The 16,035-nt window shown below is 38.7% G+C and overlaps 1 protein-coding gene and 1 pseudogene across 5 annotated transcripts in view; one reads left to right on the forward strand and one right to left on the reverse strand.

Annotated features, from left to right (window-relative positions):
- Positions 1–16,035, reverse strand: part of IGSF11 (immunoglobulin superfamily member 11) — a 136,638-nt gene that overhangs the window by 34,937 nt on the left and 85,666 nt on the right. The window lies entirely within an intron of this gene.
- LOC309842067 (nucleosome assembly protein 1-like 1 pseudogene) lies at positions 7,512–8,911 on the forward strand (annotated as a pseudogene). The gene has a single exon. The product of its transcript is annotated as a nucleosome assembly protein 1-like 1 pseudogene (transcript).

A 16,035-nucleotide genomic window follows, 5' to 3' on the forward strand; every position in this document is an offset into this window, starting at 1 on the left:
GGTGGGGGGTGGGGGGAAACAGGCCCCCTGCTGAGCAGAGAGCCTGATGGGGGGCTTGATCCCAAGACCCTGGGACATGACCTGAGCCGAAGGCAGAGGCTTAACCCACTCACCCAGGTGCCCCTGGGTGCCAATTTAAAGCCCATTCTGGGGCACTACCACTCTGTGCTCTTTTGCCTGGTCACAGGCACAGGTTTCAGATTTTTTCAGGTTGCTCAAGAGAACGATTCTCAACCAGCCAGCTTGTGGTTTATGGAGGTAAATCCCTTCCTGGGCACGCTGACCATAACCTGCTTCTGTCTCCACTGCTCAGGCATTCTACCAGGTCAGGAACCCCCTTTGGTTCTGTGGTTGCTTATATCAATACCACAATGCCCTACCTAGAATTCTGCATTTTCATTTCCAGAGTCCCTTTCAGAGAGAGATATCTCTCACTAGAGCAGATTTCAAAGAGTTCCAATTTAAGCTCTGGTGTTGAATCACTTTCCAGGAGCTAGCTTATGGAGGCTCCCTCCCCCTTCTGTTTATCTTCTGATATCTCCCCGCAGATTCATGACTCCACACATCCTACCTTGCAAAAAGCAGCTGCTTTTCTGCTCATAGAGATCCAGATGTATATTCTTACATCTCAGGCTGTTTTCGTGGGTGTTCAAAATGGTTTGATATCCAGCTAAACTCAGGGGACCAGTTGAAACAGGGTCCCCTACTTCTCTACCATCTTGCTTCCTCTGAGAACTCCATTACTTTAAGCACTGAATTAAGAACCCAATAAATACAAGTTACTGAATTGATATAATTCAATTCCTTTAGTTTCCACATAAAAGCCTACATACTGTATCTGTCTAGACTGCCAAAGGTCTTAAGATCAGGACCTGTGTCTTCTGAATTCTAATACAGTATGTTTTCTACTATGTCAAATTCTTCCACAGATCTTATCTTGAAAAATAAATTATGTTATCACATCTATTAAGATTAGAGTGAGAGGTTACTTCCTTACCAATAAAACTGATACTGAGCAACAGAAACTCAATTTACCTATAAATCTCTCTCTCTTTTCTACTCTTAGTCTCTTTTAGATAGAAACATTTAACATAAAAAGGCTGTTACATTCTTTAGCTACTAGGATTCTCTATGGAACAAAATTTTAAAAGATAGTCATCCAAGACCCTACAACATTATCTATTAAGATATAAGATGCCAAAGCACGTAGTACAATAAACTGCCCTAAAGGACTCACGTAAAGAAAATGATTGAAAACTGGCTGCCTAACTTTCAGAACTACACGGGGAATAAATAGGTCAAGAGTAAACATCTATAGAAAGACTCTGAGGAAGTTTCCTTGTAGAACTTGGTGAGCTACAAGTCTCAGCCCTTTCCTACCCCAAGAACAGGGCCTACATTCCTGGAATATGTCAGGGACAAGGACATCTGAGAGCTCCCAAGGATGAGAAGTGAGCACAAGAAGAGCCAGTGCAGGGCCACCTTCGATTCTGTCCTAGGAGGGCTCGCTGATGAGACCTCACTAGAAGGAAGCTGGGGGTAAACATCTGAACTCACAGAGGGTGGATCGCTGGCATCCTGGAAACCACACGTATATTTCTATGTTAGTTGAGACTTTTCTGGTTTTGCTTTATTTCTAAACGCAGAGTGATCAGAAAAGTTGTGTAACCTGCTTAAGTTTTCATGTAGGAAAAGGAAAACTGGATCTTAAATAAACTTGAGATCTGGAAGACAAAGCTGCTTTGGGATTGTGTCTCAGAGTTCCTATTTAACATACTGACTAAACTGAGTACAATTGAAAATTTCTTAGAAAGAGTAAGAAGGAGGGAAATGGGTATTTTTCACATTTTAAATGATTAAATTTTTTTCTATCTTATTAAAGAAACAACTAAAAACCCTATTTCCTTTTAGAGTGTATTTCCATGTTTGAAATTCTAGGCAGGAATTTAAACTTTAATGCTAAATATTAGATTATAAATTCATTTAAAATACCTTAGAATTTACAATATTTACATGAGAAATGCATAATTTAGGAGCTCGTTTGGCAGCATTTTGCAAGCTTGAATCTTTTCTTAGCACTTTCACCCAAGAAAAATTAAGTAAACTCATGAATTCTGAATGACGCTAAGCAATTAAATAAGAGAGACATAAAGCACATGGCCCTGTTTCCTCTGAGGAGCCGAAATCATAAATAACAGTTGTCTATACTCTTTCTTTAGGCCCTTGTTTCCCAAGATTTAAAGCCAAAAGAAATTCACACTTTTCTCAGACCAAGAATTACCCATCAGAGGAGAAGAAACTGGCAGCAGAGAATCCTCAGAAGTCTTCAGAGGGACCATCCACGGTACACAGTAGCCAAGTGAGCAGACAAAAGACATTTTACAGTGACCTGCAGACTAAAGGAACATAAAATGTCCCTTGCAAATCCATCAGAGCCAAAATCAGAGCCACCCGAAATTCAGAAGGACAGGCACAAGCAATCCAACTGAGATTTTTTTTTTTTTTTTCCAAGTAAGGTATTTTCTATTTTTTTTTTTTTTTTTTTATAAACATATATTTTTATCCCCAGGGGTACAGGTCTGTGAATCACCAGGTTTACACACTTCGCAGCACTCACCAAAGCACATACCCTCCCCAATGTCCATAATCCCACCCCCTTCTCCCAAACCCCCTCCCCCCAGCAACCCTCAGTTTGTTTTGTGAGATTAAGAGTCACTTATGGTTTGTCTCCCTCCCAATCCCATCTTGTTTCATTTATTCTTCTCCTACCCACTTAAGCCTCCATGTTGCATCACCACTTCCTCATATCAGGGAGATCATATGATAGTTGTCTTTCTCTGCTTGACTTATTTCGCTAAGCATGATACGCTCTAGTTCCATCCATGTTGTCGCAAATGGCAAGATTTCATTTCTTTTGATGGCTGCATAGTATTCCATTGTGTATATATACCACATCTTCTTGATCCATTCATCTGTGGATGGACATCTAGGTTCTTTCCATAGTTTGGCTATTGTGGACATTGCTGCTATAAACATTCGGGTGCATGTGCCCCTTTGGATCACTACGTTTGTATCTTTAGGGTAAATACCCAATAGTGCAATTGCTGGGTCATAGGGCAGTTCTATTTTCAACATTCTGAGGAACCTCCATGCTGTTTTCCAGAGTGGCTGCACCAGCTTGCATTCCCACCAACAGTGTAGGAGGGTTCCCCTTTCTCCACATCCTCGCCAGCATCTGTCATTTCCTGACTTGTTGATTTTAGCCATTCTGACTGGTGTGAGGTGATATCTCATTGTGGTTTTGATTTGTATTTCCCTGATGCCGAGTGATATGGAGCACTTTTTCATGTGTCTGTTGGCCATCTGGATGTCTTCTTTGCAGAAATGTCTGTTCATGTCCTCTGCCCATTTCTTGATTGGATTATTTGTTCTTTGGGTGTTGAGTTTGCTCCAACTGAGATTTTTTAACAGAGTATTTATTCACTTATGTCTGAAGCATGTACTCCTGTTTCAGGATCAGCACAACTGCCAGACTACTTTCCTCTGGGAGTATAGTCAACAAAGAACCAAAAAGACGTGATGGTAATTTGAGAGGACTATATTGCCCTGTTACCCCAAATATCAATATCAGCACTCACAAAATGCTAATTGGCTTATATGATTCCCCTGTGATTTCATAAGTGCTGTTTCCTACATATAAAAAATGTAAAATTCATTTAACCTATGCAAATTCAGTTCCGTATTTCCATGAGACTAAAATAAATTTCAAAAAATAAAAATTCTACACTCTTTGTTTTCTAAAGGTAACTATGGATACCACATATCTTAAATATTATAATGATTTTTAAAACAAACAAATCACTTTCTTCTCATACTGTAAGCAAATTCTAATTAGATGAAAAAACCTACTATTATAATTTTATTATATGATTTTTTTAAAAACTGCCATCTAAACTAAAAAATAATGTTTGTGCTAGTTGACATTAAATTATATTTTGGCCATCAAAATAGTACTAAACTAAATGAAGAGTAAATATCTGGTTAATTTGATCAATGTAGATGGCTTTATTACATGCTGGTCATCTACATTAATCAATTTGTAGGATCAGTGCCAAATCTCTGCTTTATTTGATACCATATTAAATGATAAACTTGATTGTTGGTATACAAAAGCAAGCTACAGTAAAATTATATCCTTATCTTCTGGCTAAAGCAGGGAATACTCTCACATAGTCTATGACTCACGGTATTGCAGTCTTGCATTTCCACAGTTTTATGGTTCTCCCCTTCAGGTCTTACCACAGTGCCTTCTCATTAACTTTTCCTTTTCAACCACAAACATTCCTTGGGGACCATACCAAGGGCAAACAGCATGGCAGGAAACCTAGGTATTGAGATTATTTCCTCAGAGCAGACCCCAAGATGAGACAGAGGGAGCCTAAAGCCCTGTACCCAACCAATGATCATGGTCTACATTATCACTCCCCTTTGTCACTTTTCAAATAATCAAAAAGTATAAACATCTGCATATTTGGCCCCTTTCATGCCAAGTCATAACTGTTATGTGAATGATTTACTCAACAATAGCTCCTAGCACTTGAGGTGAACTTGATCACAATCCTCTACAGCAAGTCTGTACTTGCTGACAAATAAGTCAGCTGACTGACTTACAAGTAAGTAAGTCACAAGTAAGTCACTTACTTGTAAGTCAGTCAGCTTACTTACTGACCCCTCCTGATTACATATCTGGCTTCAGCAATAGGTATTTAAGAATTCTCTTACAGGGGTGACCACAGCCTGACAAGGTGACAGATCATTCACGTACACACTTTGTTTGGCCCATATTATATGACTCACTCGAACTCTTTAAATATTTTGAATAACTTACAATTAAATAACACAAAATTCTAACAGATTACCACTTGTCTTGAAAAACTATAAACGTTAGTTAACACTGGACCTACATTTCACATGACAATTAGTGCTGCCCCTATTAGACAAAGCATGAACTCTCCATATTGCCAGAATCCCCACAATCCCCAAACCCCTATTACTCTACAATATGGCCCACTTTACTCAGTTAGGACATCCACCCTACTCTTGTGGGCATCTGTCTTTGAAAACCCTTTTGTATAACTAAGTGAGTTATGTGATTATAATTGTTTAAAGAAGCAAGACACAAAATCAGAACCAGGTTTTGCAATTATGATGGAATATGATATTATGACAGCTACCGAGACCACACAATTCCCTTCAGAGAAAACAAATGAGACAATTCCTTACATGGGTTACCATGGTTTGTGACAAAGGATCTCATTCACATCCTGGCTACAAGTGTTTGCACCAGGAATGAGCACCTGACCCAAACTGTCACCTGCAGACTGGACAGCTGTTTGCGACAATTGTCAGAAGATCTTTGTCAAAAGATACTATACTACCAAATACAATGGTGCCTGGCAAATCCAATAGGACCTTCCTTCTTGGGGGGCAGTTTGAAAAAGCAGCAGCATGTGAAGAGAGAAGAGCTAGGTCACTAAAGTAGGAATAAAGAAGGACATTAAATAATGATAAAGGGGTCAATTCATCAAGGACATAATGGTCCTGTGTATATACCTAATAACAGGGCCTCAGAGTACATAAAGCAAAAACTGACAGAATTGAAAGGAGAAAAAGAAAAATACCAATCATAGCTGGAGATTGGAACACTCTTCTGTCACTAACAATGACATATAACAAATTCATAGACCAGATAAAAGTCAGTAAAAAAAAAAATCAGTAAATTACAAAAGACCTAAACAACATTACTAATAAATAATTTACCATAACTGAGATTTTTTGGACACTCTACTCAACATCTTGGAATGCACATTATTTTCTAGGATACAAGAAATATTCACCAAGATAGACCATATTCTGACTTACAAAATAAACTTTAACAAATTTAAAGGAGTTAAAATACAAAGAATATGAATCAAATTAAAGTTCAATGATAGGAAGAAACCTAGAAAATTATCAAATAGTCAAGAAAATCCACTTCTAAATACTTCACTTCAAAGGTGAAATTACAAGGAAAATCAGAAAATACTTTGAATTACATGAAAATGAACATGGAACATATCAAAATTTATGAGAAGCAAGAACTACTTAAAGAAAAAGTAGTAGCATCTAAATGCTCATATAAAAAGAAGGCTAAAAAACATCCATTTTAAGAAAGCAGAACAAGGGAAGCCTGGGTGGCTCAGGTGGTTAAGCATCTGCCTTTGGCTCAGATCATGATTCCACGGTCCTGGGATCAAGTCCTGCATCAGGATCCTTGCTCAGCTGGGAGATTGCTTTTCCCTCTGTCACTACCTCCCTACTCATACTCTCTTTCTCTGACAAATAAATAAATAAGATCTTTTTTAAAAAGAAAGTAGAACAAATTAAATCAAAAGCAAGTCAAAAGAAGAAAAGAGTACAATTCAATGAAAATGATAAATCAATGAAACCAAAAGCTACTTCTCTGAGAAGGTCAATAAAATTGATATATCTCTAACCAAACTGTTCAAGAATGAAAAAGAGAAGATACAAGTATTAAAGAAGGGATATAACTACAGATACTAAAGACAGTGAAAGAAAAATGAAAGGATATTGTAAATAACTTTATGCTAACATATTTGGTAACAGAGATGAAATGAAAAAAATGCCCTGAAAGACACCAAAGCTCACTCTAACAGAGAGAGATGGCCTAAGAACCCTTTGACCATTAAAGAAAATTAATTTTATCTGCAGCTAAGCATCTGCCTTTGGCTCAGGTCGTGATCCCAGTGTCCCGGGATCCAGCCCCACCTGGAGCTCCCTGCTCAGTGGGGAGTCTGCTTCTTCCTCTCTCTCTGCCCCTACCTACGCATGCACGGGCATTCTCTCTCTCTCTCTCTCAAATAAACAAAATCTTTTTTGAAAAAATGAGTATTCATTATAGAATATTAATTTTAAAAATTCTTCAAACAAGGAAGAGAAGGAAGCTCTTCTCTTCCTTCCTTGTAGAACAAGCATCTACAAAACAAAACAAAACAACAGCTAACATCCTACTAATGATACAAAGACAACTTATACTAAATGGATAAGTTGTTTTCTTCTTACATCAGAAACAAGGTAAGGATGCCTGCTCTCACCAGGTCTATTCAACAAGGAAGGTCCTGGCCATTGCAGTTAAGGCAAGAATAAGTGGGAAAAGGCATATCAATTGGAAAAAATAAAAAGTAAAATTGTATTTATCTGTAGATAACACAACCATCTACATTAAAAATTCTATTAAATTGGGACACCTGGGTGGCTCAGTCAGTTAAGTGGCTGCCTTTGTCTCAGGTCATGATCCCAGGGTCCTGGGCTCCAGTCCCATATCAGACTCTCAGCTCAGCGGGGAGCCTGCTTCTCTCTCTGAGAGTGAGCTTGTGCTCACTCGCTCTTTCTCTCTCTCTGACAAATAAATAAATAAAATCTTTTTTAAAAAATTCTATTAAATCGCTCCCGCTGCCGCCCTGAGTCACTGCCTGCGCAGCTCCGACCGCCTGGCTCCCCGTGCTCGCCACCGATATTTGGAGTTCTTAACAACATGGCAGACATTGACAACAAAGAACAGTCTGAACTTGATCAAGATTTGGATGATGTTGAAGAAGTAGAAGAAGAAGAAACTGGTGAAGAAACAAAAATCAAAGCGCATCAGCTGACTGTTTAGATGATGCAAAATCCTCAGATTCTTGCAGCCCTTCAAGAAAGACTTGATGGTCTGGTAGAAACACCAACAGGATACATTGAAAGTTTGCCTAGGGTAGTTAAAAGATGAGTGAATGCTCTCAAAAATCTTCAAGTTAAATGTGCACAGATAGAAGCCAAATTCTATGAGGAAGTTCATGATCTTGAAAGAAAGTATGCTGTTCTCTATCAGCCTCTGTTTGATAAGCGATTTGAGATCATTAATGCAATTTATGAACCTACAGAAGAAGAATGTGAATGGAAACCAGATGAGGAGGATGAAACTTCGGAGGAGCTGAAAGAAAAAGCCAAGATTGAAGATGAGAAAAAAGATGAAGAAAAAGAAGACCCCAAGGGAATTCCTGAATTCTGGTTAACTGTTTTTAAGAATGTTGACTTGCTCAGTGATATGGTTCAGGAACATGATGAACCTATTTTGAAGCACTTGAAAGATATTAAAGTGAAGTTCTCAGATGCTGGCCAGCCCATGAGTTTCGTCTTAGAATTTCACTTTGAACCCAATGAATATTTCACAAATGAAGTGTTGACAAAGACATATAGGATGAGGTCAGAACCAGATGATTCTGATCCCTTTTCTTTCGATGGACCAGAAATTATGGGTTGTACAGGGTGCCAGATAGATTGGAAAAAAGGAAAGAATGCCACTTTGAAAACCATTAAGAAGAAGCAGAAACACAAGGGACGTGGGACAGTTCGTACTGTGACCAAAACAGCTTCCAATGACTCTTTCTTTAATTTTTTTGCCCCTCCTGAAGTTCCTGAGAGCGGAGATCTGGATGATGATGCTGAAGCTATCCTTGCCGCGGACTTTGAAATTGGTCACTTTTTACGTGAGCGTATAATCCCAAGATCAGTGTTATACTTTACTGGAGAAACTATTGAAGATGATGATGATGATTATGATAAAGAAGGTGAAGAAGCAGATGAAGAAGGGGAAGAAGAAGGAGATGAGAAAAATGATCCAGACTATGACTCAAAGAAGGATCAAAACCCAGCAGAGTGCAAGCAGCAGTGAAGCAGGATGGTCTACCTTCTGCTTCCCTGGAAAGGATGAATTTACATCATTTGACAAGCCTATTTCAAGTTTTTTGTTATTGTTTGTTTGCTTGTTTTTGTTTTTGCAGCCTAAAATAAAAATGTCAAATATAAAAAAAAATTCTATTAAATCTACAGAAAAGCAACTAATTTTAATTAATAAATTTGTTTATCAAGTTTGCAGAAGTCAAGATCAATATACAAAAATCATACAAAAATATTTTTATACAATAGCAAAGAAATTTTGAAAATTGAAAATTTTAAATAATACCATTTATAATGCTATCAAAAAGACAAAACATTTAAGGATAACTTTAATGAAATTTCTGTAAGATCTAAATAATGAAAATTAAAAAACTTTCCTGAGAGAAATTAAAGGGCCTAAATAAACGAAGAGATAAACCACAGCCATTAATCAAAAGACTTAATACTGTTAGATATGGTCTCCCCAAAGTCATCTACTGATTTAGTACATTCTAATCAAAATTGCAGGAGCTACTTTGTAGAGATAATCAAAGTGCTTACAATATATATGTGTAAAAGCAAAGATTAAAATAGCAAAATTTTGAAGGGCACCTGGTGGCTCAGTTGGTTAAGTGACCAATTCTTGATTTCAGCTCAGATCATTATCATGATCAGATCATGATCTCAGGGTTATGAGATGGACCCCCACACTCAGTGGGGAGTAGGCTTCCTCTGCCCCTCCCTCTACCCAAACTCACTCCCTACAATAAATAAATTTAATTTTTTTAATAGCAAAATTATAAAAAGGAAAAAAAAGTTTGAGGATGTCATACCCAATTTTAAAATGTCCTATAATGCTAAGGTAGTCAAGATAGTGTGAGATTAGTGTAAGGTCAAACTTAGAGAGTCCAGAAATAGATCTACATGTATATGGCCAATTTATTTCCAACAAAGACTGCAAAGATATTCAGTGGGAAATGATACTCTTTTCAAAATACAGTGCTAGAGGGGCGCCTGGGTGGCTCAGTGGGTTAAGCCGCTGCCTTCGGCTCGGGTCATGATCTCAGCGTCCTGGGATCGAGTCCCGCATCGGGCTCTCTGCTCAGCAGGGAGCCTGCTTCCTCCTCTCTCTCTCTCTCTCTGCCTGCCTCTCTGCCTACTTGTGATCTCTGTCTGTCAAATAAATAATAAAAATCTTTAAAAAAAAAATTTAAAAATAAAAAAAAAATACAGTGCTAGAACAATGGACCTCCAAATATAAAAATATTAATTTACCTTTGCCTTAGACCTTTATATAAAAGTTAATCTGAAATGGAGCAAACAGTTAAGTATAAGAGTAAAAACTATAAAATTTCTAGAAGGAAACACAGGAAAAAGTCTCTATGACTCAATTAGGAAAATACTTCTTAGGATACAAAATGCATGAATTATTTTTAAAAATAATAAATTGGACATTCAAAATTAATAATTTCTTGTTTTCAAAAGACACTATTAAAAAAAAACCAAACATCACCCTTATTTTGGTAGAAATTAATTTGAAAACACATCAAAGATGGGGGCCTGAGTGGGTCAGTCAGTTAAGCGTCAGCCTTTGGCTCAGGTCAAAATCTCAGAGTCCTGAAATTGAGCCCTGCTTTGGGCTCCGTGCTCAGTGGGGAGTCTGTTTCTTCCTCTCCTTCTGTGTGGTCTATCTCTCTCAAATAAATAAATAAATAAATAAATAAATAAATAAATCTTAAAACACACACAAAACCATCAAGGACTTGTATTTATAATAAAGAAACAGCTCTTACAATTCACTAAGAACCTAATTTTTCTTTTTGAGAGGAGGAGAGAAAGTGAGACAGAAAGGGAGAGAAAGAAGGGGAGCATGCTTGTGAATAGTGAGGGGCAGAGGGAGAGGGAGAGAGAGAATCCCAAGCAGCTTCCACACCCAGCACAGAGCCTGACATAGGACTCAATCTCATGAACCTGAGATCATGACCTGAACAAGAATCAAGAGTGGGATGCTTAACCAACTGAGCTATCCAGGCACTCCAAGAAGCCAGTTTTTTAATAGGCATCATAGAAAACATAAAATGAGTAATAAGAACATGAAAAGATGTGCAACTTCATTAGCCAATAGAGAAATTAAAACCACTTTGAGATACGTAACTACAATGAGTTAAATTAAACTGACTGACACCACCAAGTGTGAACAAGAATGCAGACCAACTCAAACTTCTATACCTTTCTAGAGGGACTGCGAAGTGGCACAGATCTTTGGGGATATTTTCACAGTTTCTAATGAGGGCAGCTCTCTATCTGGTATTCAATATGGCAACAACATTATGCCCCAAAGCTATATACTCTTCTGCAGCTATCCATGGGGCCTAGCACAGAGCCTGTTTCTCACACTGTCCTCTTCCAAAGCATGGTCACACCTACATGCAGATGACTGGAGAGCCAAAGTCCAAGCTACACAAGAGGCTGGAAATTTGAGTTTACACTTCAAATAGTGGGAAGAGGACTCGTAACGTGAGAATTTCTCCAAATATAGGACTACTATTCAAAATATGATGGCCGGACATTAACAGGACAAATAGCAAGTGAAAACATTAAAAGCTGTTTCTTTCGTTCATCTCCCCTTCCCCTTTTGAGCCTATCTTTGTCAAGCCCTCTCTCGGTCCTTCCCTCACAGGCTTCTGCAAAGCTGAAACTACCAAAGACAATAGGCTTCCTGTCTCTAGTGAAAGCCTGCGCTCAGGGAGGAAACTACGCTGGGGGAGAAGAGCTCAGACGGCCCCCCTCTGCACTTGCAGAAAGGAGAAAGAGGGCTCCTGGGAAGGGCATGGAAGCTGGCCAAGTTCCTGGAGAAGAGGGCCAAAGGAAACAGCAGTGCTTCAAAGAGGATGGCTGCTCTGGACACCAGGGCTCTGCGATTCTAAGACTCCTTCTGTTCTATGAGGCCCAGAAGCTGCAGGGCAAGACTTCAAAGGATCCTGGAGGCTCCAACATGGGGAATGTAGTAGTTACTCCATGGAAGACCAGAGGGCTCCCCCAGTGTTTTGGTTCTGTAAGAGATCTTGCTGTGTGTGGATGGGGGAGCCCCAATAACAACCGATATTAAATTTCTTGACACAATGGTAAGAAGAATCTCAGATTTGTATTCAACTGGAAATAGATGGACAGAACTTATAAACCTCTGTGGGTCCTAGGAATGATAAGTATAATTTTAAAATAAATCTAATGCCCTAAGGATAATATGAAGGACTTAAAAAAAAAAAATCTCTGTACTTTCAAATTCAGAAACCCCTGTTCAGAAACAGGGCAAGGGCATGGGGGAGAGAAAACTGACATTCCGTGGGCTATGTTTTCAGTGTTTCAGGACTGCCATTTATTATAGGGGAAACCTTCTGGCCAAATCTCAACTTGCCATTGACTAGCCATTTTTAGGGGGAAAAAAATAAAAATTCCTTGCTGTTTAGTTTTCTGAAGAACTTCTGAATACCAGGTTTTTAACCTGACAATGACTAAGGTAGAAAGAATGTACCTGTCTTCCCCAGCTTCAGTTTGGCTTTGTTTTCTAAAGAAATTACAGAGTAGTTTATGTTCTGGTAGGCCTTTCTGGCGTCACGACACTATAGGTGAATGCCAGTATCAGTATGGTTAGCAGACTGAAGATTCACACTGGGAAATACTAACTAGAGCTTCCAGATGGCAAAAGGCCAAACAAATGGCCTCTACTATTAAATACAGCCATGTACTCTCCACTTCACCACCTGGCTGCACACAGCCCCACTCAGCACTAACGAGCAAGCGCCAGTTGTTTAATGAAGCATTCATGTGATCAAAGAGGCTGAATCAACAAGTAGAGATATTTATGAATAAATAAAGCCATCTGAAGCCATCAGGAAGGATGTTATATTCTGAAACCAATTACGTTCTTTAAAAAAAAAATGGCTTTACTGAAATATTTTATTCTCATTCACCAATAACACTGCCTCCTTCCAAAACTAAATACTATTTTTTAAAAATTTCTTGATCTTGTGACTTTGTCATTACTAGTTTAACTTTTAACTAGTTTAAAGCATTCTACAGTGTATACATTCTTCAGCGTCTAAGGATGAAAAAGAAAAGATCTGGAATAGGGAAAGAGGATCAAGAAAATGAAAGGACAACCTCCTGAATGGGAGAAAATATTTGTAAATCATGTACCTGATAAGGAGCTAACATCCAAAATATATAATGAACTCATACCACTCAAGAGCAAAAACACAAGCATTTCAATTTAAAAATGGATAGGAGCAACTGGGTGGGTCAGTTGGTTAAGCGTCCGACTTCTGGTTTCAGCTCAGGTCGTGGTCTCAGGGTTATGGGATGGAGCCCCACATCAGGCTCTGCACTCAGCATGGAATCTGCTCAAGACTCTCTCTCCCTCTGCCTCTTCTTCCACTTGTGTTCTCTCCCTCCACCATCCCTCCCTCTAAAATAAATAAATATTTTTTTTAAAAATGGGCAGAGGATCTAATAGACATTTTTCCAAAAAAAGAAGAAGACCAACAGGTACATGAAAAGATGTTCAACATCACTGATAGTGGGAAATGCAAGTCAAAACCACAAGGATAGGGGCACCTGGGTGGTTCAGTCATTAAGCGTCTGCCTTCAGCTCAAGTCACAATCCCAGAATCCTGGAATTAAGCCCTACCTCAGGCTCCCTGCTTGGTGGAGAGCCTGTTTCTCCCTCTTGCTCTGCCTGCTTCTCTGTCTACTTATACTCTCTCTCTGTCAAATAAATAAATAAAATTTAAAAAAATAAAACAAGGAGATATTACCTCACATCTGTTAGAATGGCTATTACCATGAAGACAAATAATAAGTGTTGGCCAAGATGCTGGGGGGTGGGAAGGAAACACTTGTGCATTGCAGGTGGGAATGTAAATTGGTGCAGCCACGTGGAAAATAGTATGGAGTTTCCTCAAATAAATTAGAAATAGGGTGCCTGGGTGGCTCAGTGGGTTAGGCCGCTGCCTTCAGCTCAGGTCATGATCTCAGGGTCCGGGGATCGAGTTCTGCATCGGGCTCTCTGCTCAGCAGGGAGCCTGCTTCCCTCTCTCTCTCTCTGCCTGCCTCTCTTTCTACTTGTGATCTCTCTCTGTCAAATAAATAAATAAAATCTTAAAAAGAAATTAGAAATGATCTAGCAATTTCACTTTTATGTATTTATCCAAGGAAAATGAAAACACTAATTTGAAAAGATATGTGCAGCCCCATGTTCACAGTAGCATTGCTTGTAAGAGCCAAGACATGGAAACAAATGTCCATCAAACAATGAATGGATAAAGAAAAAGTGGTGTGTGTGTGTGTGTGTGTGTGTGTGTGTGTAATGGAATAGTATTTGGCCATAAAAAAGAATTATATCTTGGGGTGTCTGAGTGGTTCCGTCAGTTGACCATCCAACTCTTGGTTTTGGCTCAGGTCATGATCTTGGGGTAGTGATATAGAGCCCTGCATCAGGCTCTGTGCTGGGCACAGAATCTGCTTGGAGTTCTTTCCCTCTCCCTCTGCACCATTTGTGCTCTCTTTCTCTCTAAAATATGTAGATAGATACATAGGTAGATAGATACACACATACATACACAGATATAGATAAATACAGACAGATAGAAAGAATGAAATCTTGCCATTTGGACAACACACATGGACTCTGAGAACACCATGCTAAGTTAAATAAGTCAGAAAGAAAAAATAAATACCATATGATCTCATCTATATGTGGAAATTAAAAACAAACAAAAAATTGAGCTCATGGATGTAGAGGACAGACTGGTGATTACCTGAGGTGGTGGGGACAAGAGAGGAGTAGATGAGCAGAATGGATGAAAAGGGTGACAGAAGGCACAAATTTCCAGTTATAAAATGAATGTCATGGGGTTGTAATATACAGCATGGTGACTATAGTTAATAATATTGTACTGCATATTTGAAACAATGAGAGTGAATTTTGGAAGTTCTCATCTCTAGAAAAAAAAATCACAACTATATGTGGTAAGAGATATTAACTGGACTCACTCTGGTGATCATTTGGCAATACACAAATATCCAACCATGACATTGTACACCTGAAACTAATATAATGTTATGTCAATTACACTTCAATTTTTAAAAATGTGGAAATAGGAAGTTTGTTAGCTATTCTGTTAGAAGCTCTTACTAATCTGAGAGAGCAGAGAGATAATAGGGCCTCATAATTATACACTGACCCAATGCTCTGGAGTACGTTCCATGACCTTCCAAACTCTGCTGAACCTGGTCTCTGCCTGTCTCTCTAGTCAATCTTACATGACTTCCTTCCATATGGACTTTCCCAGGTCTGAGAATACACTGGGCTCTCCTGGATTGATAAATGTTTCTCCAGCTTAAAGTTCTCTCCCCTGTTAGACCCACATGCCCTTCTAATTCCTACCTATCCTTTAGATTTCAAAATTTCCCTGATCCAAAACAGGTTACATTTCTCCTTTACATGCCTTCACATACTTCCTTTAAACTGTGATAAGACTTTTTATAGTCTCTTGGCATAGGTCTTTTTCACCAGATTCTAAGTATGCCCAGGTCCCTGCACACAATGACCATAATGCAGTAAATGTCCAATATGTACTGGATAATATTCATCAAGAATTTATGTACCAGGGGCACCTGGGTGGCTCAGTGGGTTAATGCCTCTGCCTTCGGCTCAGGTCATGATCCCAGGGTCGTGGGATCGAGCCCCGCATCGGGCTCTCTGCTCGGCGGGGAGCCTGATTCCCCTCTCTCTCTGCCTGCCTCTCTGTCTACTTGTGATTTCTGTCTGTCAAATAAATAAATAAAATCTTTAGATGAATGATACTTTAAAAAAAAAAAAGAATTTATGTACCAAATGTACTTCTAAGCACTCTCTTTTAGTTTAGTAATAAACACGACTGGAAAGTGATATGATGATTAGTCATATTTTATATATGAGGACACTAAGGCCCAGGTGTTAAAAAAAAAATGTTCCTACATAAAACTGGGATTCAAACCAATGTCCAGCCTGACACAGGGCCTTGCGAATATTTACCCTATACAGCTTCCTAATTATAGTGGAAAGGGCTCAGGACTTGGAATCCAGAGGCCACTACTTACTACTTGTGTAATCTTGTGTAAACTTGTGCACACTACCTAAACCCTTGGATCTTTTGTATTTTGGCATTTTTATAGAAATAATAAAAACATCTACCTCCCAAGATTGTTGAAAATGTATACATTCATATTGCATGGAGCACT

This window comes from Mustela nivalis, assembly GCF_964662115.1.
Source record: "Mustela nivalis genome assembly, chromosome: 1".
Classification (NCBI taxonomy): domain Eukaryota; kingdom Metazoa; phylum Chordata; class Mammalia; order Carnivora; family Mustelidae; genus Mustela; species Mustela nivalis.